We start from the raw sequence: 23,561 nt of genomic DNA, 5'->3' as shown, positions 1-23,561 counted from the left end.
GAAAATGCTATCCCAGATAGGTGGAGTCATACATTCACAAGGATGATACCTAGTAACCAAAGGAACCAATTATTGCAATAGGGATGGACAATAGATGTCCAACCCAAATCACTAACCAATGAGCTGGTACCTGATAATTTACATAATTCAGGGAGTGGTTAAAGTTTTATAAAGTGACGCACAATGAGGATCAGGGAGAGCTGCCTGTCATCATCAGAGTGGGAACTGCTGGGCAAAATTGTTGGAGAACCAAGATTGCCTGGGAGGTGGAAAACCAGAGATAGGCAAAAGCTGGGACCCATACAAGGAGGGGCAAATCAAAGGGGACTGATGCTGGAGGTATCCATGTCTGAACCTGGAGAGGCCATCTGACCAGATACCTGTCTTTTCCCTATGAGATAATTCAGGAGCCTTGAGGCAGCATTTTGTCTTGAGCATTAAATCAAGAGAGATTCTATATAAGTAACCTGTCTAACAAGATCAAGTCTTGTGGGGATCTGTTTGATTTAATAACTTCAATTATTGATTGGGTGGGCAGACAAAGTAGATACCTAGCATGTTCTTAGTAAGTAATAAGTTAATTAATTTTCCAAATAGCCAACAGACACAGGGAGATTTTGTTGAAATTCAAAATCAACATCACTTCCAGTGTGGATACAAATATAGGGCCTCATTATGACCCTGACGGAATGGGTTTAACGGCGCCGGTAAAGGTGCTGGAGCCGTTAAACTCATTCTGCCCTATTACGAGCTCCCCTTTCGGGACCCGCTCTGGATGTCTGGTCAGACCAGATGTCCTTTGCTGGTCCCGCGAGGGGACCAGGGAGATAACAACTGGCCCGTTATTAACAGGCCCATTGTTAGCTCCCTCCCCATTCCCATTGCGCCCTATGCGGGCTCAAATGGGAATGGGGATGGGTAAATTGAATGAGGAATTACCAGGTCCTCCAAGGTTGGAATGGCCCGGTCCCGAGTTTGGAGGCAGCCATGCCCGCCTCCAAACTCGTAATGAGGCACATAGTCTGTTAAAGTAATTGGGTACTCCTATTTCTTTTTGCCAACCCCAAAATTCCCTAAAGGGAGGGGTGCCTAAAAACGATATTCCTTACTAGTTACCATTCTTCAGACCCTGCCTTAAAGCAGAGGGGTGCTGAATGTAATCTGAATATCTAGGTTTTTGTGCTTGGGCAGAAAAGCACAGTACCAAAATTAAATAAAGTGAAGTCCACAATTGACAACCATACTCTCTACTGAGTGTGGGAAAATGACTCCTGATAGAAGGGAGATTCTTCAGAGCATAATGGTAAAGGAAGAAGCGTTCTATATAATTAGTGTTTTGTTCTTAAATGTTTGCTGTGCTATAACACTGCTAGTATTGACAATTGTGCAGGAAGATTAAATAAAGAGTGCTGCGCCTGTCAACATTTCTTTTACCATTGCAAAGTGCTACATGTGATGTAAGTTAAACCCTATGAAAGGATTGCCAAGTTTATGATCATGTCATGTTTTATGGTGCTGCATCATTGTTGGCATAAAAGGATTTTTGTGTGTGATAAAATGATTGAACAGTTTCTTTAACCTGTGTTTCTTGAGACCCAAAAGTACAAACGCAAACGTGGTGTAATCTTAGATCTTTGCTTAATGTCTATTCCTAAAATGGGAGTTCTTAGTATTGAAGCTTTGTTTTGGTACCACAGAGAAAGTAGTGTCTCGTGTGATGTTGTGTACATTTAAATTTTCCTGATTAATTAAAATAAATATATTCTTTCTATACGCTGGCCTGGTTCTTAGCTTACCTATTGCTAAAAGGTGAAGGATCAATGTGGTTCTTTATGAATCACAGACAAGGCTATGTTGAACATACGAGGAATATTGGTATGGCGATTTCGATTGGGGAGGGAAATAATTCCCTGAATTGATTGTTGCCGCATAAATATCTTTAACACACCCAAACACACATGAGCACCTGCAACAGAACACATCCGAGTCCCACAAAAATAATTTAATCCAGCTGGTCACATAATCAGGCTCCTTGACTATCCTGTTCACCTGACAACCTGTCACAGCACCTATCCTCTCAGCTAATATCTAAGGGATACTATTAGGGACCTAGCCACCCCCTACCTACCTTTGTGCTGTCATGAAATGCACACACACATTTTAGAAATCCTTCCATCAAATTTCACATCGCAGACTACGGTCTTCCGAAGGGTGTTCATCACCCCACATCACTGCAAAGCAATACCAATGGCAATAGGAGCTATACACATGCAATATAATACAACATAACATATAAGTACTTACATATTATCAGGTTGCTTTATGGTGAGATGTGTGTATTTTTTTCAAGTAAACATGGTAAGAAAGTATTTTTATAGACCTTCAAAGCCAAAACTTAAATATTTATATCAAGTACTGCTCAGCAGATATGAAGTCCTGTGCCTAAATTGCAGAATGGTTAAAATCGTAGGTTTGCTGTTTAACCCATGTGTATGATTGTGGGGATATTATTTAATCTTGCTGTGACTTAATGGCAAAACGCTGAGTCCTTGGAAGTAATTAAGTTTACACAGGTAAAAAAATGATTACTACATTTCAATGAGGTACATTTTGTTTTCAATTATGTAGCATTTGACTTGGATAATCAAACCTTGTGCCGTTCGAACAAAAAAATACAATACAATCACATGTACAAATAACAGCAAGCATATTGCACATATTCCTCTACAAAACTAAACACAACTATTCATTTATACAGTGAGCTGACCCCTAGGTTCTAATGCATTCAATAAAACCCATCAAACTTATGGGAAGGCGAGATTTAAAAACCTCTTATAAAATGAATTGCTTTAAAACCCCCACTATAGCTATAGTTATATTTCATAACGGCCACTAAATAAAATGGACCACCATTTTTCCTTCTATAGAAGCCTACATTAATCAGTAAATGTATTAGAATATTTGCATCTTAATTGCCCTAGACTTACACAGTCAAACTAAAGGTGCCTTAGTGTCTCCGTGTCATGCCCCGCATCTCAGTTTCCGGAAGCTCGCGGGCGTTTATTTCCAGGTGGAAACTGCCCTGGCGACTGTTTACAGCCCGGGGGACACGCCGCACTACAAGGTCCAGAATTCCATCTGTTCGCGATCACGTGATCCACCCGCAACGTGCCTCACGTTTTGGACCAGATGCCAGTACTTAGCACGGCTTGTCCCTGTAACGGGTGCTCCTAAAACTGAGTAATCAGTTCGAGTGCTCGAATTCCTGTTCTCCTGATTCCTGTGTTATTACAGACCCGGCTTTGCTCCAAGGACCTTTCCCAACGTTTTTTCCCTACGATTTCTGGTTCCAGATCCCTTGGCTGTTCCCCTTGGTAGTCGAACTTTTGGCATTCTAAACAGATTTGTGTTCCTCCTGCTCCCATTTGTTGTGGCGTTTGGACCTTGCTAACCTCCAGAGTAACGCATGGCAGGTTATTAAGGAAAACCTAAACTAGACTTCTGTTTACGTTTCTTTCTCTCCACTGGCTACTTTTCCTGCATGGGTTTTCTGACTTCCTTTACTACCACATATTACATATTTGGATTGCTCAACAAAGCTGCCTGCATCACAAGAAAACAACGCTCTACATGCTGAAGTGAATAAACGGACGCTCTCCTGTTTATCGTGGTCACTTCTTGGATTGGCTATCACGTGGGGAGGCTTTGCTGTTATTCTTGGGAATTTTTTGGACTACATTAAGTTGCGCCCTCGTGCCGTTCGGGTTAGGTGGATCATTGCACAGACTTCATTCCACTGAGACTTTCTTCCTTCCTCATCTGGTCATCACCCTGCTGAACTTCCATAGGTACACTGGACTTCCTTTCTGGCTAAGCAGGTAAGAGAGGGTTGATTATGGGTGGGCTAACACTGCACTTTGGTAGCTCTTTGACTGCTATCCTGAACTATCATTTCTCTTTGTTTCCCTAGCTCTGTTGTCGCTGCGCCTGCCTTTTCACTCAAGCCCCTGGCCTGTTAGTTTTAATGTACTCTCTACAGGCTGCGCTCTTGGGGGGAAAGTCTTGTGTATATTGCTATCAAGATATTCCAGAACCATCTTGGTGACAGTCCAAGATATCCCAGAGTGAAGGGGCTCCCGAAAGTAGATGCTGACCTTGTATCCTTTATAATTCTGTATCCTTTTTCCGATTTGTGTTAAAGTTGTGACAGATTTAGGAGCCTATTTAATTTGCCTGTCGGTTATGGAAACCGGAGCTGATCCAATGGCTGCCTTGGTGCAAGCCTTTGCGACCTTGCACACCGACATGGCATCCGCGCATGCGACTCTCCATCAGCGTATGGACGTGTTACAGAGCTTTGTGCAGCCGTTACCCCCCGATGAGGAGTTTGGTGATGCTGCTGCCGCAGCAGCCCCTCCTGTACCCCAGGCGCAACCTCCTGCTTCGGCACCCATTGTGCTTCCTGGACAGTTCGGAGACCCTAAAACCTATCGGACCTTTGTAAACCAATGCCGTCTGCATTTCCTTTGCCGACCGCTGGCGTTTCCTGACGCTGTTACTAAAGCAGCTTTTCTTCTTTCACATCTGGGAGGAACAGCAGCGGCTTGGGCTAACCCATTACTCGAAGCCAATGACCCAGCCCTGTACGATTTTGATGCCCTTATTCAGTCTATGAATAGCGTATTTGACATGCGTTACAAGGCACAAACTTCGGATCTTGAATTCCTGGCGATCAGTCAAGGTAAATCAGATCTTCTGTCATACCTTGCTCGTTTTAATCAATTGGCAGCGGAAACCACCTGGCCTGAACAGAAAAAGGCAGCCGTCTTCTATAAGGGGCTTTCGGATGAATTAAAGGACGCTTTGTCAGTGGTACCGGCCCTACCATCCGGCTTTCCGGAACTGTTGGACTTGGTCCTACAGGTCGACGCTCGGCTGCGGCAAAGACGTGGCGAACGGCGTATTCCTGACCTCCGCTTCTCAGTCAAGCCAGAAACTACCTCGCCTGCTTCCTCAGGAGAAGCCGAACCGATGCAAATAGGGGCGATCAGAGGGCCATTAACCAAAGCCGAGCGAGAACGGCGTATGATTAATAACCTATGTCTCTATTGTGGCCAATCTGGCCATTACATTTGTGTATGTCCTAAGAGGCCTGTTAAGACAGCGGGAAACGCCAAGACTCGTCCTTAAGCCGAGCCCTAAGGATGAGTCATCAAATGGACGGCTCGGACCAATGTCCCTCCTCCTCACACATCTATCTTGCCATGTATTTTGTTATCCCTGGTGTTGAGCCATTCACCAATCCGGCTATGATTGATTCAAGAGCTAGTGGAAACTATATGGATATACAATTAGCTCATCGCTATGGTGTACCAGTGGTTCCCAAGATCAGGCCTGAGGAAGTACATGCAGTAGACGGTTCTCGCCTGGTGTCCGGATGGATAACGGAACAGACAGTTCCATTTCACATGTCTACCTCAGAAGGCCACACTGAACAAATAGCGTTCGATCTTATTTCTGCTCCCCAGTTCGGGATCATTCTTGGTCTTTCCTGGCTCCGGACTCATAACCCTATAATTGACTGGGTCAAACAGACAGTGCATTTTTCTTCTGGGTTCTGTACTCAACATTGCTTTCAAAACCCAGATGTGACGTCTTCGTCCCCTTGTTTGGCTTTGGTGACTAATGTCTCCTCTATTAATGCCACGCTGAGGGATTCAAACCCCGAACTACCAGCAGTCTACAAGGACTTTTCTGACGTATTCGACAAAGGGCTTTCAGAAAAACTCCCCCCACATCGTTGTTATGATTGCCCCATTGATTTGGTACCTGGGGCGGTGGTCCCTCACGGTCGTGTTTACTCCCTGACCGTGAACGAAGAGAAACACCTAAAAGAGTATGTGGATAAGGCGTTACGTCTGGGACACATTCGACCGTCCCGGTCCCCTGCTGCCTCTCCCATATTTTACGTTCCAAAAAAGGAGGGAGATCTGCGCCCTTGCATGGATTATAGAGCCCTGAACAAGATAACAGTTAAGAACCAATACCCGTTGCCCCTCATAACGGAACTGCTCGACAAAATGTCCTCCTCCACCGTTTTCACCAAATTATATCTCAGAGGGGCATATAATTTGGTGAGGATGCGAAGCGGGGACGAATACCGCTTTCAAAACGAAGTTTGGGCTTTACGAATACTGCGTCATGCCATTCGGACTTTGTAATGCTCCAGCCACATTTCAACACTTCGTTAACGACATTTTTGGAGACATGCTGGATTGCTATGTGGTAATCTACTTAGACGATATCCTGATATTCTCGGATTCACTCACTCAGCATATCCAACATGTTCGCTCTGTACTGCAGCGTTTGCGTGCACACTCCCTTTATGCTAAATTGGAAAAATGTGTGTTTCATACATCTTCGGTTGAATTCTTGGGGTTTCAGATATCTGCGAAAGGGGTGCTCATGTGTACTTCTAAGGTTAAAGCAGTAATGGACTGGCCGGTCCCGGACTCTGTAAAGGCACTCCAGTCTTTTTGGGGTTTTTCAAATTTTTATAGGTGCTTTATTGCCTCGTTCTCTGAGATAGTAGCGCCCCTGGCCCGCCTCACCAGCCCAAAGATCCCATTCCTTTGGGATTCCGAAGCACAGTCGGCCTTTGATACATTAAAAGAGGCTTTTACTACAGCTCCCGTCCTGCAGCACCCGAACCCTTCTCTTTCTTTTATAGTGGAAGCTGATGCCTCCGCCATAGCGGTGGGGGCCATTCTGTCACAGGTCTGCCCCGCTACACAACAACTGCATCCGGTGGCCTATTTCTCCCGAAAACTGTCCTCGGCTGAATGCAACTACACTGTTATGGAGAGGGAACTCTTGGCAATTCGGGAAGCTTTTAAGGAGTGGAGACACCACCTGCTAGGTGCTCGACATCCAGTAACTGTGTACACCGACCATCGGAATCTCCAGGCTCTTTCACATGCAAAATGTACCAATGCTCGACAAATACGTTGGCATTTATTCTTCACGTTATTTGACTTCACAGTTACATACCGCCCTGGACCTTTACATGGAAAGGTGGACGCCTTGTCCCGTGTCGGTCTCGATTTTGACACCCGGGATTTGGTTACCCCTATACTACCTTCGGGTTCTGTTGTTTGTGTTTGTTCGGTCTCACCCTCACTCCTTGATCGAGTTCGGCAGTGGGCCAAGGACCACACCTCTTTTCTTGACACATTGGGTGCCCAGATTGTCACGGGTCTTCCTTATGTTCATGGCCTTTTGTACCTACCTGATAACCAAACCAGACGGAAGGCTTTGGAGTGGGCACATGATACCCCGTTAGCTGCGCACCCAGGTCAGCTTAAAACCTATGACCTACTACATCGATGGTGCTGGTGGCCGGGTATGAAGAAGGATACCGCATCATACGTATCTAAGTGTGCGGTGTGTGTACAATGTAAGAAGCAACCAGGGAGACCCTTCGGTCTATTGATGAATATGCCCCTACCTCCACATCCTTGGCATACGGTCACGCTCGACTTTGTGGTGGAACTGCCCTTGATTAGGGGGATGTCATCAGTGCTTGTGGTGGTGGACGTTTTCACAAAAATGGCACGATTTATACCATGTTCGGGTATACCTACCGCCCCATCATTGGCTACTCTGTTTTTTGATCATGTGGTGCGTTTTTTTGGCCTACCTACAATCATGATATGCGATCGGGGTACTCAGTTTACTTCGCGGTTTTGGAAAGCCCTTACCCATTCTTTGGACATTGATGCATGGCTTTCGTCATCCTATCATCCTCAAACGGACGGACAAACCGAATGCACCAATGGCACCATGGAACAATATCTTCGTTACCTGTGCTTGCAACATCAGACCAACTGGTTGTCCGTTCTGGGAACCGCAGAATTCGCTTATAACAACTCCCGACATGCTTCAATAGGATGTTCCCCGTTTTATGCCTTGTATGGATTACACCCAAGGATACTTCCACCTGTACTGCCTTCCTTGAACCAAATCCCTGCTGCAAAACCACAAGGGATACACTAGTTGCTATACGCGATTCGGTTGTAACTCATCTACAGGCTGCGCAGTCTCGGACTAAGGCGCAAGCAGATAAACATTGTTCACCTGCCCCATCTTATGCACCGGGTGACCGTGCCTGGCTTGCAACTAAGCATCTCAATATTCGGGGTAAACGGAAGCTTGTGCCCCGCTATGTAGGCCCATACAAGGTACTTTCTTGTCTCAATCCTGTTACTGTCCGTTTGGACATTCCGTCCCATTGGCGGATTCACCCTGTTTTTCACGGGTCCCTGCTCCGTCCTTTTGTGCCAGGCACTCGGCTTTCTGTTGCTCCTGCTCCGATCATTGTACAGGGTGAAGACGAATATGAAGTGCATGCTATACCGGACACCCGTCTGCGTCACGGAGTACGTTCCTACCTGATTGATTGGAAGGGTTACGGTCCCGAGGATAGGACTTGGGAACCGGCCTCGAATCTGCATGCACCCCGACTCCTGAGGGCCTTTTGGTTAGAAAGGTTGCGTGCCCGCAGTGGTGGTCGCCCTTTGTGGGGGGGTACTGTCATGCCCCGCATCTCAGTTTCCGGAAGCTCGCGGGCGTTTATTTCCAGGTGGAAACTGCCCTGGCGACTGTTTACAGCCCGGGGGACACGCCGCACTAAAAGGTCCAGAATTCCATCTGTTCGCGATCACGTGATCCACCCGCAACGTGCCTCGCGTTTTGGACCAGATGCCAGTACTTAGCACGGCTTGTCCCTGTAACGGGTGCTCCTTAAACTGAGTAATCAGTTCGAGTGCTCGAATTCCTGTTATCCTGATTCCTGTGTTATTACAGACCCGGCTTTGCTCCAAGGACCTTTCCCAACGTTTTTTCCCTACGATTTCTGGTTCCAGATCCCTTGGCTGTTCTCCTTGGTAATCAAACCTTTGGCATTCTAAACGGATTTGTGTTCCTCCTGCTCCCTTTTGTTGTGGCGTTTGGACCTTGCTAACCTCCAGAGTAACGCATGACAGGTTATTAAGGAAAACCTAAACTAGACTTCTGTTTACGTTTCTTTCTCTCCACTGGCTACTTTTCCTGCATGGGTTTTCTGACTTCCTTTACTACCACGTATTACATTTTTGGATTGCTCAACAAAGCTGCCTGCATCACAAGAAAACAATGCTCTACATGCTGAAGTGATTAAGCGGACGCTCTCCTGTTTATCGTGGTCACTTCTTGGATTGGCTATCACGTGGGGACGCTTTGCTGTTATTCTTGGGAATTTTTTGGACTACATTTAGTTGCGCCCTCGTGCCGTTCGGGTTAGGTGGATCATTGCACAGACTTCATTCAACTGAGACTTTCTTCCTTCCTCATCTGGTCATCACCCTGCTGAACTTCCATAGGTACACTGGACTTCCTTTCTGGCTAAGCAGGTAAGAGAGGGTTGATTACGGGTGGGCTAACACTGCACTTTGGTAGCTCTTTGACTGCTATCCTGAACTATCATTTCTCTTTGTTTCCCTAGCTCTGTTGTCGCTGCGCCTGCCTTTTCACTCAAGCCCCTGGCCTGTTAGTTTTAATGTACTCTCTACAGGCTGCGCTCTTGGGGGGAAAGTCTTGTGTACATTGCGATCAAGATATTCCAGAACCATCTTGGTGACAGTCCAAGATATCCCAGAGTGAAGGGGCTCCCGAAAGTAGATGCTGACCTTGTATCCTTTATAAGTCTGTATCCTTTTTCCGATTTGTGTTAAAGTTGTGACATTCTGGCTCTAGCTCCCTCTTGCAAAATATGCACCCATTCACACTCATATCAAGTTTAGCTAAAAAACCAAGGACCTCCTTTGTGGGCATTAGATTTAGACAAACTCGTAAAAATATATTTCTAAATGGAGCATTTGAAAATATCCCTAGGTACTTAAAGAGCACATTAAGAGGTTTGGTTTCTTCATTAAAATTTGCAGAGCCTTATATCTTTTACATAAACGTTGTGATAGGGCCCAATCACTAGACCACATTTTTTCCTTGGCTTTTTTAAGATTTCTCAATGGCAAATATTTAGTATTGTTGGCTTCCACCATTATACTTAGGCATTCTTTCTCCCAAACTGCAAGTACACAATCAGATTTAAAATTCATGTCCTACTTAGGGAAAATAATTAATCTGATTGTGCCAAAGGGCATTTTCTAAATAAGGTGAGCTTTTTCCATTGCACCATAACCTAAAGAGAGAGCAACCCCAACTCAAAACATATTAATGGCATTGGGGTGCTCTATGGTACAGTCAAAACCCTTCTCCAAACTATGCCCTGCGAGATTTGCCAATGAGCAGTTGACAGATCAATTGGAATCTCTGCCACATATACCAGCGTAGGAACAACCTTATGTTTCTGAAAAATCAGCACTGGGCATATGGAGTACTGTCCAAATCTCCTATGGAACATCACTCCTTGTGCTGCAAGGCGTCAGCCTTCTGTCTCAATATGTGTACATTAGGCAAATCACTTCTATGATCAATCGTGTAAAATCCTAAGTATCAATAGTCGCTCACCCTAATCGCTGGTTGATTATCCAAATACCATTTGAATGCCTCTCTCTTATTCCCTTTGCCTGGACGCAGCCTCAGAATGCTAGATTTAGTGACACTTATCTTTTACCCATTCTTACTAGAATAATTATTTAGTGTGACTAACTGCCTCCGAAGTCCTACGGGCGTCTGGCCCAAATTGACTAGACCATCTGGATACAAAAGCAATTGGAAAGGACACACACCAACTCGTGGGGGGAATGCCTGTACTTTTTCCAACCAAAATTTTAAATCCGAGATAAATAAATGAAATCAAGCAGGGACTAAGGTACACCCCTTCTTTAATCCTCAATAGTTAGGAATGTGATTGGAAAGCATCCCTTGAAGATTGTAACAGACCCAAAGGGAACTTTGACTGTAGAGTTCTCATATTATCTCTAAAAGTTAAGTCGGGCAACCCCAGGATTCGAGCTTCTGCCACGGAAGCAGCCTATCAACACTGTCAAAGGCCAGATGGAAATCGATAAAGGCTATGTACAGAGGGCAACTTGTTGTTGCTACTCTTCTTTTAAACAAGCTCAAGATAAATCCATTCAGGGAAGCCCTGCTAACCTTAACAAATCCTGGCTGTTTAAAATCAAATGAAGAACTGAAGGATACCCATTTCATCAATTTAAATAGAATAAGAGATGCAAATACCCTGCCTGGTGCGTTTAGGAGGGTGATGGGTCGGTAGCTCATAGGGGAAGTTCTAGCTCCCTTTTTAAAAATGGGTGTGACAATTTAGGTCTTCCACGAGGGCGGTATCTGTTTATTCTTGAACCCCTGAGCAAAAATTGTCATTAGTACATCGGCCCACAATTACGGATGAACCTTCAAAATGGCATTCAATAGACCGTCAGGTCCTGGAGAAGAGATGCACTGCATTTTCGCAACTGTTCAAGAATATCCTCCTTGTTAAATTCCAATAGCCAATTACCTTTTGAAGACCTCTGCACCCTATGTTTTTTGGGTCATGCATTCTTAAATAAAGAACTAAAACATTCAACCCAAGACTCCTCCAAGATAGGGTTAACTTGTAGAGCAATCTGCTTGGTGTCTCCCCTCTTTAATAACCTCCAAATATCAGCTGATCTTCTCAAGACTACAGCAGCCAGCATGGTTTCCGCGTCTCTCTAAGCCATTAAGGTCCTATGACTGCTTTACAAGTTTTTGGTTTAAGCTTCAGCTTCTTAATTATCACAATACGACTGCTGATATCTTCCAAAGATTACCTCCTTATAACAGCTCTGAAAGATCTTTTTGTTTTTGTACTGTATCAGATCCAAAGTATGTTTATACTTAAACTCCAGCCGGTAAGTGGGAGCTTGGTGTATGGCAAATGCATACAGTACCCCTACATACGCCCCCAGCAGCCAATTTCCATCTCTTTCTGCTCTCTCGTACATGTCTATCAGACATTTTAGCTTCTCTGGTGCAGGTGAGTGGTGCTTAGAGACCCCATCCCCCTTTCATTTGCCGCACACCTGTTTACACCATGTGCAGTCCCCTTGTCCCACCATCCGCCACCCCTCACCCAAGCCCGTTGTCCGCAATCAAAACCCCTTCCCACCTCTCCACCCTCCCCAATTCTTGATTGGCTGACTTCCTCCTCCTCCCACAACACATAGGGTTAGACCCCTGTGTGTAGCCCCTCACCTCGCCATTTTAGCTTCCCTGGCGCAGGTCAGTGGTGCTTATTCAATAGCAATTATTTTTCCATGACTGAGTAATTGCACTCAGAGACCGGCAGAGTTTTGGAAAGAAAGAGACAGGATGTCCCACATTGTCATCTTGTCATTGTTTCAGAACTGCTCCACAAACATTTCGGAGGCATCAACCTCCAGGATAAACTGCTTTGAGGTATTGCGTTGTACCAAGACAGGAGCAGACTTGAAACCATCCTTGAGTGTAACAAAGGCGTTTTCAGCTGCTATATTCCATTCAAATCAACTTTCTTTAACAATATAGTTAAGGGTAGGACTTCTTTGTAGAAAGCTGGTATAAACCTGCTGCAAAAATTAGCAAACCCAAGAAACTGTTGGATCTCCATCAGGTTATGTGGAGCTTTCCAATCCAGAATGGCTTGTATCTTCCCAGGATCCATGGCTATCATGTGATTTCACAGTATCTAACCCAGTTAGTGTACAAAGGGAGCACAAAAAACACATTTTCCAGGGTTAGTTCATATGGAATTTTCTTGTAAATGGAGTAAAACCGCTTTCACATGTTAGAGATATTATTCTGGATTCCCGGAATAGATCAGATTATCATCCAGAATCACAATAACCGAATGTTGTAATAAGTCGGAAAACAAATGATCCATGAATCTCTGGACTACTGCAGGGACGTTGGAGAGGCCAAAAGGCATTACATAGTATTCAAAGTGCCCAAAAGGTGTCCTAAAGGTGGTTTTCCACTTATCCCGCTCTTGATTCTGACCAGATAATAAGCACCCCTTAAATCCAGCTTTGTGAAAATAGCAGCACCTTTGACTGCCGCCAAGCTGTCAAGTATCAGAGGTAAGGGGAATTGTCTTTGCAGGTGATTTGGTTTAGTCCTCAGTAGTCAATACAGGGTCTTAGTTCAATAGTGTCTCGCTTGGTGATGAAGTATAAAGCTGCCCCTCCAGGGGAGGTGGACTGTCGTATTAAGCCATTTTCTAGGCTTTCTTTCAGATAAGCCTTTAAGGCTATTTTTTCAGATGGGGACAGAATATGCATCCCACTGAATGGCGGTATTGTGTCCGGTAGCAATTATATGCTAAAATCTTCTGGTCTGTTAAAAGGAAGCATTTTACTTTCTTCTATGCAAAACACATCATGTTTTCCCAGAATACTGCACAGGCATTGTACATACTACAGATCCATAACTATCCTTGACTTGTTCTATCCCTTTTTGAACTGTGTTGGATGGGATGGATAAGGTGTAACTACTCGTGGACCATAATTCGGACCCTAGGAACAACTTCCTGGCTGGTCAGTTTATATAGGGATTATGTTGGTTAAGCCAAGGAATACTCAGGATCACTGGATAGTGTGCCACATTGATGATGTTGAAAGCCAGAACTTCATGGTGCTGAGCGATCTGCATGTGAAGGTCTATTGTGTTTTCCTTTAATGGACCACCTTCTAATGACTTGCCATCAACTCCCTCTACTGGGTGGGCCATGGATTTAGAAGCACAAGGTACTCCATTTTGCAAGGCCCAAGTACAATCCATGAAGTCTCTGCAAGCTCCACAATCAATCATAGCTGGAGCCTCCCAGAAGTCTGTGTCAGAATACCAGAGAGACACTTTCAAAATCAGTAGAGCGTCCTATGAGATGTGTAGGACACATTGTAGAAACTAATTGTGTTGGGGGACATACTTCAGACTCATGGACCTCTGTCCCTTTCAAGGACGGGAGCTAGCATTTCCTTGATGTCTAGGAAGACAGAGCCTTAACAAATGATCTGACAAATGGCATTGCATACATAAACACTTGGTTTGACGACAAATCCTTTCTGATTCAGATAAAGGTCCTTGTGTGGTACCTATTTGCATAGGTTCAGGTCAACCTGTAGAAAGACCTGGAGCAGTTTCCAATGGCACCAAAAGAGCGGGTTGTTGAGCAAAGGTATTTCCTTTTTTCCATTCTGCCTTCCTTTCTTGCAGGCTGAAATCAATTTGAAGAACCAGTTGTTTTAATTGATCGAAGGAAGTAGGTCCTTGAGTTCATCGCTCAGCCCCCTGCAATACAGGATGAAGCAAGCGTCCTCTGGCCATCTGGCTTCCAATGTCATTCGATTAAAACATGTGGTGTAAGGACCTCCAGGGTGTTTTGCTTAAAATCAAGGAGACATTCATGAACTGTACACGTTAGGTCGAGTCTGTCGAAGTGTGTCTTTAAGGCAATTATGAAGGCGTTGAAGTCATTCAACAAGGGGTCATTACTGATGACCAAGTGTGTAGCCCATGACTGGGCACTAGCGGACATGCGTGTTATTAAGCCTTCAGCCCCTCCCACTACCAGCACTTGCCCTTGGGCACCCACTGGCCTGTGTCCCCTCACAGGATTACACTTATGGTATCAGCAGATGACCACTCTTTAATATGTTACCTCTGCCAAGCACTTCCGGTTTCCGGCAACTTACCCCCTGGCACTCCCACTTCCATGGAATCTCCTAGCACTTACCCCTTTCCCCATTCCCCCAGTCCCTTCTCTCTTTTGCACTTGCACGATTCAAATGCTCACAAGGCCTAGTAGGACCACCTCTATCCTGTTAATTATTGTATTCTATTGCCTTTATCCCATGTTCCCTCCTCTTGCCCTGTGGGTGCTTTGAAACACAATTTCCTGCTGTATAAGTGCCTTACAAATGCACAATAAAATCAAATAAATACATTATTAAGAAACCCACTTTGGCTCTGTCAGTCTAGAACATCGCCTGATGAAATGAAAATACTAAGGTGCAGATGTCAAGAAATTCTTGCAATTTCTTGGCATCCCCATGAAATGTATTAACCTGGGGACCTAAAGCAATTGAACCAACAGGCAGGGCTTTTCTTGCAGTTAGGGCTTGGCGCAGGACTAGGCTTTCTTTTTTTAGACCCTGGACCTTAGCCGGCAAGTTGTGGACTGCGGCTACCAGGTCCTGGATTTGCGCCATGTTTTCTTCTTTCTGGCATCGCAATCTATCAGATGCACTCTGTACCTGGGTCACTTGTTTGGTTCTTTTGGGGTAGAGAAAGGGTCTGTCCTTTCCAGCAGCCTCCTCAAGCCCTAAATGTAAAGGGGTAGAGAGAGGCTGGCCCTAGGGACAGATCCGAAGCAGATGAAAAACCCAACTGTCAAAAACCTCTGAGATTTTCCGAGACAGCTCAGTAAGAACAGGGCTAATAGATCCATCAATTACAGAGTATACAGGCAAAGGTTGTGCAAGCAGCACATTTCAAAGGAAGATTAACAGGGCAGAGGAAAGGGCAAAGCAAAGGCATAAGGGCGACAGGAATAAAGCAAGGCAAAAGGCAGCAAGGAAGGAGGAAACGGAAGTCACAGAGCATTGGTGCAATGGGGGAAAGTTGCAACACAGAACTTACTGAGACTGCGCTGGTCTTGTCTTGCCTGTAAGAGAGATGGCGCTTCTGGGTGACAGAGAAGAATGCATAGAGCTCAACGGTGGCCATGTTGGTACGAACAGCCGAGCACGGCATAGCCGCCATATTGGTGTGGGTAACTGACTCTGCAAATGTAACCAGAGAGACTCCTACAGACACAGACTGACAGGGTGTAAATAAGTTTATCCCAAGTTCCATGCTTAGCTTATCCTATTAAAAACAAGGAAAACAACTGATGGTAATATATAAAGCTGTCCTTATTGCCATAAATAACCAGCTCCAGGAACTAGTAATCATAATTGATTCAGACCATGTCCAAAATTGATTTGTTGAGTATTTAGTGAAGTTCCATGCTTGGCTTATCCTATTAAAAACAAGGAAAACAACTGATAGTAATATATAAAGCTGTCCTTATTGCCATAAATAACCAGCTCCAGGAACTAGTAATCATAACTGATTCAGACCATGTCCAAAATTGATTTGTTGAGTATTTAGTGAACTGGAAAGCCAGAGGTGTGCTTTGTGCCAACAACAAAACCCTGAAACAATGAGAATTTAATTACAAAATAGATGATTCAGTAACAGCAAACAACATGACCATATAAACGGTGAGGGCCCTGATAAAACAGGAAACGATTTGGCAGATCAACTCATCAAAAGGAGCAGTCCAGGGCGAGTACATTGATGTGAATCATCAACTTGATAAATACAAATAACAGCATTGACTCGATCACAAACTCAAGCAGAGAATGAACCTTCTTCTTTGCAATGGCGTACCCATGCTCCAAACCAAGAATTAATTACTGCCCAGAAGGACACATTTGTAACAATTCTATCAATATTTAGAGGGCTAAAAAAAGTCCCTCATTTGATAGAAATTGGCAGGGAAAGGAAGATCCTCAGGTATTGATGAAGTTGCAGAACATTTTCAAAATTAAGGACAGAGTTTTGGTTAGAAAACCCCAATATTATCAGTTGGTGGTACCTACCTCATTCCGAAGTAGAATGTTGAATCCCACCCATGAGACAATAACGTCTGGTTAAATGGGTTTTCAAAATTTCAAAAGACAATGGTGTGTGTAGTTTGTGCTCAGTCCGAACCAAGTTCTCCAACTCACTCAGCTCCTCTACAAAAGAGAGGAATGGCGTTACCATGGTTTGATCTTCAGTTTGACTTCATTGGCCAGGTGACTCATACATCATGCAGCAACAAATATGTGTTGACCACTATGTGTCTCTTCACCAAGTGGGTCGAATGTCTCCCCTCTCCAAATTGCAAGGTGGAGACAGCAGCTATATTGATGGGCCACATCTTTTCTCATTATGGCCTCTCTCAAGAGAATGAGTCCGACAGAGGTCGTCATTTCCCCATTGATGTAATGACTAAAATGTGGGAAATTCTCGGAGTGAAGCAAAATCTCCATATTTCCTACCACCTGCAATCCAGCACGGTGGTGGAGCGATACAATAAGAATATAGTAGAGTTTTAAAGAAGTTCACAGTGGATTCTGGACCCAGTTGTGACATACAGTTACCACTAGTCGTGATGGCTGTGAGATCTAAACCCACTTCTGAAACCAAAAGGTCTCCTTTTTAATTTATGACTGGTAGGAAAATGGTATTGCCTCAACATCTGTTATACCGAACAAAGGAGCAGACATTGATCAACGTCTCTACCACTCATGTATATGTAGAGAACCTATGAAAGCATCTCCAACATGCTTTTGTGTATGCCAAGAGGAACCTGGAAAAATGCTGTGGTAATTACCAAGATCTATTACGTCCTGCGGACTACGAAAAAAAGAATATCAGGTAGGTGATAGTTTATCTTTACAATTTTCAACGGAACCAGTCTTAGGAACACAAGTTCCTTGCAAGCTGGAAGAGATCATAGACAAGATTGCTCCTGTTGCATACAAAATCAGGATCCAAAAAGAGGAATAGGCTGAGGAGTGTTGGGGCCACATTAACCAGCTGAAAGTCTGCCACCCTCGAAATGCTCCCCATCGGATCAAGTAATGTGTTCCTCCTCCTAATCATTGGTCTTCTGACCAAGTAAAGGAATTTCCCGAAAGATGTAAGTACAAATGGTTAGACCGAAGGATGAATATTTGTTATATAATACAAATTATAATTGCTAAAAATGTATGTATACAATTGTAAGTTAGTAATGTAGTAAGAGTAGGACAGAATGGGGAAATGTAAAGATTTATAAAAATGTTGCTATGACGTTATACTAAATCAGCCTTTCTACCACTCTCAGTAGCAGGCTGATTGCAATCTTATTTCCAGCCTTCTGTCCCACTGGCTGTGGAAAGGGGAAATCTAAGGAACTGGCATCAAGTGTCCACCCCAGTTAAGGAAATCGAGGTGGCAGTCTGCGTGCCCCTCACCGAAAAGAAGAACACCTAAGCCCCTAGAGTTGAGAAGATACAGATGAATAGTCCACTTTCAGAACATAATTTTCTAGTCAGAAGTCTAAAATGGCCTTTCTCTGGTAGACATCAATTCCAGGAGGAGGAAGTTTGTCGTGGATTTTATAGCAAAAAGGGGGCCTAAAATAATGCATAGTGTGCAATGTCTTCCTGGCAGAGCAAGGGAAACCGTATGCACAGACTCAGTGAATTATTTAGGTTTTCTGCCTCTTGCTTGCTGTCATGATTAAAAGGACTCCTGTCCAACTGCACATTTTGCTTCTTGTCATATTTAGATAGAAAGCAATTACAAAGAACCAAGAAATCTGCGCACAACTGAATTTTGTGAATATGGTGAAAATTACTTTAGGGCTTCCTTTTTATTCAAATCCGGACTTCACATGATTGCCATGTGGAGAGCATGTAGATCCACATGTTTTCTCTCAACCCTTTTGACAATCCAAGGAATGAATCAAGTAACATTTCCTGCGGAATACAGCAGGCCAGAATATATTGAATATATCTTAATCTATGTTTGCAATTGTGTAATTGTAAATTGTTTTGTCATTTTCGTTTGACAAAATGATAGGAAAATGTAATGGCTAGGGGAACTTTAAGTGTAGAGAACTACATATGTTTTAAGTAACTGGCTTTATCTACAGTGTACAATGAATTTATACAAATGTGTAATCCATGTTGCAGCATTATGGAAAACTTGATCATCGAATTTCTCTAAATAAAAGAGCATAGGTTTTACGTTAACCAGGAGGATCTGGAAAAACAAGAACAAACTGAAGCAGCACATGGTTTTCATTTCTGCTTTGTCATGCTTATTGAACAGGAAACCAGAGTGAATTGTACATTTTCACTTCCAATAATCAAGACACATGAAGAGCATGAAGATCTTCAGTCTATTTGGAGCCTATTTGAAGATCATTACATTTAATAGTCAGGCCAGATGTTTGTTGTGCACCCAGAATGGCTGATTCACTGTATGCTGTAAGGAAATCTTGTTCTAAAGGAGGTAAGCCCTAGAAATGTACTTCAGGGAGAATCTGTCACATAATTCAGTTCACATAGGCTCATAACGTTGCATCAGCTTCGAAATGTCAAGAAAATAGGTGATGCCCGGGACACAGAAATCTGCTTTGAATTATTTAAGGTGAAAGCTTATAGAAAATATACACAGGGGTAGGCATTTACTTTGGGTAGTGATAACATGAAGAGGGAAAATGTACACAGTGCATCACCACTGCCACCTGGTGGAGAACAGCTTAAATTGCACACCAGAAAAATAAATCAAGTTAACATGAAGACAAATTTCAAATTAAAATGTGTGTGATGCAAACCTTTGATACAAAAAACAAGCTGCTGTGACTGCACCATATTACTGCGCCAGAAGAAAATAAGGCTGAATCCAGGTAGGGTTATGTGATAGGAAGGTTTAATTAAATTTCCCTATAGATAACACGTGTTTCGGCAAGGTGCCTTTCTCAAATCAGGGCATATCCAGCATTGTTTCTTCTAAGCATTACTGAAGATGTAATTACTGGGATCAATCCCAACTGAAAATGTTGTTTGTACATCCCGCGTCGTGGCGAAGTAGAGCCAAACCTTTGATATGTTGTAGCCAGAGAGAGTATCTATCTTAATTTCAAATATGCAAACTTTTGATATGTTGTAGCCAGAGAAAGTATCTATCTTAATTTCAAATAGAAAATATATCTTGCCATGTTTTGTATGGGCCGAAATTGACAGAAAGACATAAAATTGTCAAAAGTCGGCAGAATTCAATGATTTAAAGTATCTAATTGTTCACCTCGACTTACAGAATATGAAATATGAAAATATATGCGTTTTAGAAAGTTAGCACATATTGGTAAAAAATTATATGAAAAATGAAATGTCCATGTTTTTAGACAACAGCAGTTTCTCTCTTTCCAATAAGAAATCTGAACTGGGAGTTTGCTTATGGAATGATATATGACTGGCTGGGTTCCTTGCTGGTTTTCCCAAAATCAGACATGATTTATTTATTTGTATTTATTGTTCACTTGTTAGGTGCTTTTTCAGGAAGCAAATACTGCTTCAAAGCGCCCACAGGGCAACAGGGAGGGGACAGGGGATGATAGACAGTGTAATTACAACAATGTTAAATAATTAAGTACAACAAAATAAGAAGAGACAACGGGAAGGGGAAGACAAACCTATTATGTCTCATGAGTGATCAGAACGTGCAAGTGCAGAATGGAGAGGGGTATGGGATAGGTGCTGTGGTGCTCATGGGGAGCAGCAGGTGAAGTGCTATAGAGAAAGGTAATTGCAACCTCCAGTGGTTGAGGGTGAGCTCAGGCAAGTGCAGAGGATCGACAACAGCTGGGATGATCAGATGTGGGAGGTCAGGGCACAGAGGATGCATAAGGGCCCTGCACACCAGTCAGGGTACTGTGTGATTAGCAGGAGAGAGAGGAAGGAAAGTAGGAGGTAAAGAGGAGGTTTTGAGGCTTTTCCGTAATTTAAGGAGGTCCTGCTCAAGATGAAGAGGGAGGGGGAAAATGTTCCAAAGAAGGCAACCCGCTGAGGAAAGCGATTGACCACCAGATCTCTGTTTGGCAAACCGCTTCACACACACGAAGTTGGTGCCAGAGGAACAGAGGTGTCTAGAGGGGGAGTATTTTGTCAGAATGAGTTGGAGATAGACTGGTCCCTGGACTCAGACAGCCTTGTAGATGTTGCAGAGCGATTTGAATTTAATCTGTGCTGCAATCGGGAGCCAGTGAAGACTTTGTAGGGCAGGAGAGATGTGGTCCCTGGGCTTGAGGCCAAGGATACATCTTGCTGTCCTAATCTGGATTAGCTAGAAGGGTCACAGAATGGACAAAGGTAGATTATGGAGGAGGCTATTGCAACAGTCAATCCTAGAGAGAACCAGAGACCGGGTAACATTGAGTGTCTAGGGGAAGGTGAGGAATGGTAGAATTCCTATCAGAAGGAAAAGCTGAAAGTGGGACTTCTTGGCAATGTCCTGAGTATGAGGGAGGAATGATAGAGAGGAGTCAAATATGACTCAAAGGTTTCTGGCTTCCGAAGAGGGAGCAGGGGGTGAGCCCATAGAAGAAGGCCAGAGTAAAAGGAAGTAGTCGGGTGCTTGGGTCCCAATAGGGAGGATCTCTATTTTACTGGCATTGAGGCAGGGATCATTAGAAGTACACCAGTCATGGGTGGCTGAGAGGCAGTCAGGGATGAAGGAGGGTGCAAGGGTGTCAGTAGGAAGTTTGAAAAAGAGTTGTGTGTTATCAGCATTGCACTGGCAGTTTGGGGAGAAGGAGGAAATGAGCTTGTGCCAGCAGAGTAAGACAGATGTTAAAGAGCCACCGTGAAAGAATGGAGCCCTGGGGGACACCCCAGGTGGAGGAGGAAGTAGGGAAGTAGAAGGTGCCCGGTATGACTTTGGAAGAGAGGTCAGTTAGGAAGGAGGTAAGCCAGTCCAGTGCCTGCTCTGAGATTCCAAGGGTGTCATCTAGCCTTTTTATGAGACTGGAGTGGTTCACTGTGTCAAATGCTGAAGAGAGATCAAGGAGGACGAGGACACCAGGGGGGTTGGAATCAAGGGATGCGAGCAGTTCTTCACAGATGTTCAGAAGAGTCGTTTCTGTGCCTCAGGCTGCTTGGAATCCAAACTGATGGTTGTGAAGACTGTCAACAAGTTCAGTGTGGGAGTTAAGTTGGGGGAGGGTCAACTTCTGAAGCAGTTTCAAGGGGGTTTTACAAGGGAGTGCTTGAGTGAGGATGCAAAAGAACCAGTAGGAAAGGAGTGGTTACAAAGATCAGCGGGAGCAGGGGCAAAAGGGGAAATGTTGTCCTTGATAGTTCTGGATGAGCAAGGGGCAACCTTTTTGGAAGAGACCTTCATGGAGTTGACAACTCTGGAGACTTATTCTATGTAGACAGAGGCACAGGTGGAAAAGGAGGAAGGAGGAGGGCGAGTGAGTGAAATTACATCTTAAAACCTTAACCCCTACCACTCCCCAAATTTCCAACCTGATAAGGGCTGAATTTGGGGAGATAAAAGGACTGGAAATGCAGGGGACTGCAATTTGAAAACAGAGACACAGGTGCTAGTATCCCAATGTTCTGTGTTCCTCATATATACGAAATACAAAGGGAGAAATTGTTCTTTCCAGGCCTAATTGACTTTTTGTTGAAAAACTAAATTCAAAACGAAATACATTTTGGTGCCCACAAAATGGGGAAATGTTTTTGTAAAGTTATTATTTACAATATAAGGAGTGGTTTGAACTGATGTGGAGTCACAGTGGGCTATAGTGTAATTGTGAGTACTATCACTTGGGCAGATATAATGCATTTAATGGGGCTGGGGAGAGTCATAGTCTTAGATCAGATGTGTGTGAAACAAAATCTATGCTTAAGGAATTCATTCAATTAATGTTATGTTATGTTATGTTATGTTATGTTATGTTATGTTATGTTATGTTATGTTATGTTGATTTATACTGTGCACCACTACCACCCACGGGAACTCTCCAGGCACTCACGTGGCTCTGCAAGAAAGGAGGTCCGGGGGTGTTAATGAGAATTGGAATAAGAGAATAGGTCTGGAATCATTTCTTATTTGTTTAGAAATGTGTGAAATGCAATCCTCTGCTTCTGTCTTTCAAAGCACAGGCAGGGTCAAGTGTAATGTCGCATAGCAATAGCCGGTAAGATAGCTCAGTGGGTTGAGCACCTGCTGCTGCGATGTGAGCGTGATCTGCAGGTCGCAGGTTCGAATCCCGGCAAGGCCAACTCAGCCTTTCATCCTTCCTTTCATCCTTTCGAGGTCTATAAATGAGTACCAACTTTGGTTGGGTGATATTGTATGTAAATATGTGCTTTGGATTAAGGCACTATATAAATAACACATCATTACCATTAATGTTGGTGGAAAGGGTGTCTTTAAAGGGTGGAGAATAGTACATCTCCAGCCCAGAAATATAAAGAGACTGAGAGTGTGCATGCATCTAATAATATTAATTTAGCATTTATATAGCACTACAAACCTTCAGACATCTGAGCACTGCTTATTATTACCCACGGTGTGTGGTGCTCATTTATCAACCTCGGAAGGATGAAAGGCTGAGTTTGGCCATGCTGGGATTCAAACCTGCATCAGCAGGCTCTACACAGATCTCAAAGAAAGCGTTCTACTCGCTGTGCTATCGGACCAGCTTGAAAGAAATACATTCATATTCAATTTAGGCCTCACCCACCCACCGGTAAACAAAAATAGCAAATACAAGTGCAATAAATGTCATACACATGCCTATGGAAAGCTGCTCCCACACATTCAACAAACATAATATATATATAAAAGACAGTCAGTTTGAACATAACATTGATAACAGTTTTTGAAGTAATGCACTTGCACTTTATTTCTCTGTATATGCTACGTTAATGGGTAGATCG

Source organism: Ambystoma mexicanum, chromosome 4q (assembly GCF_040938575.1).
Source record: "Ambystoma mexicanum isolate Mex_15411 chromosome 4q, UKY_AmexF1_1, whole genome shotgun sequence".
Classification (NCBI taxonomy): Eukaryota; Metazoa; Chordata; class Amphibia; order Caudata; family Ambystomatidae; genus Ambystoma; species Ambystoma mexicanum.
This window is presented reverse-complemented; position numbering follows the sequence as displayed.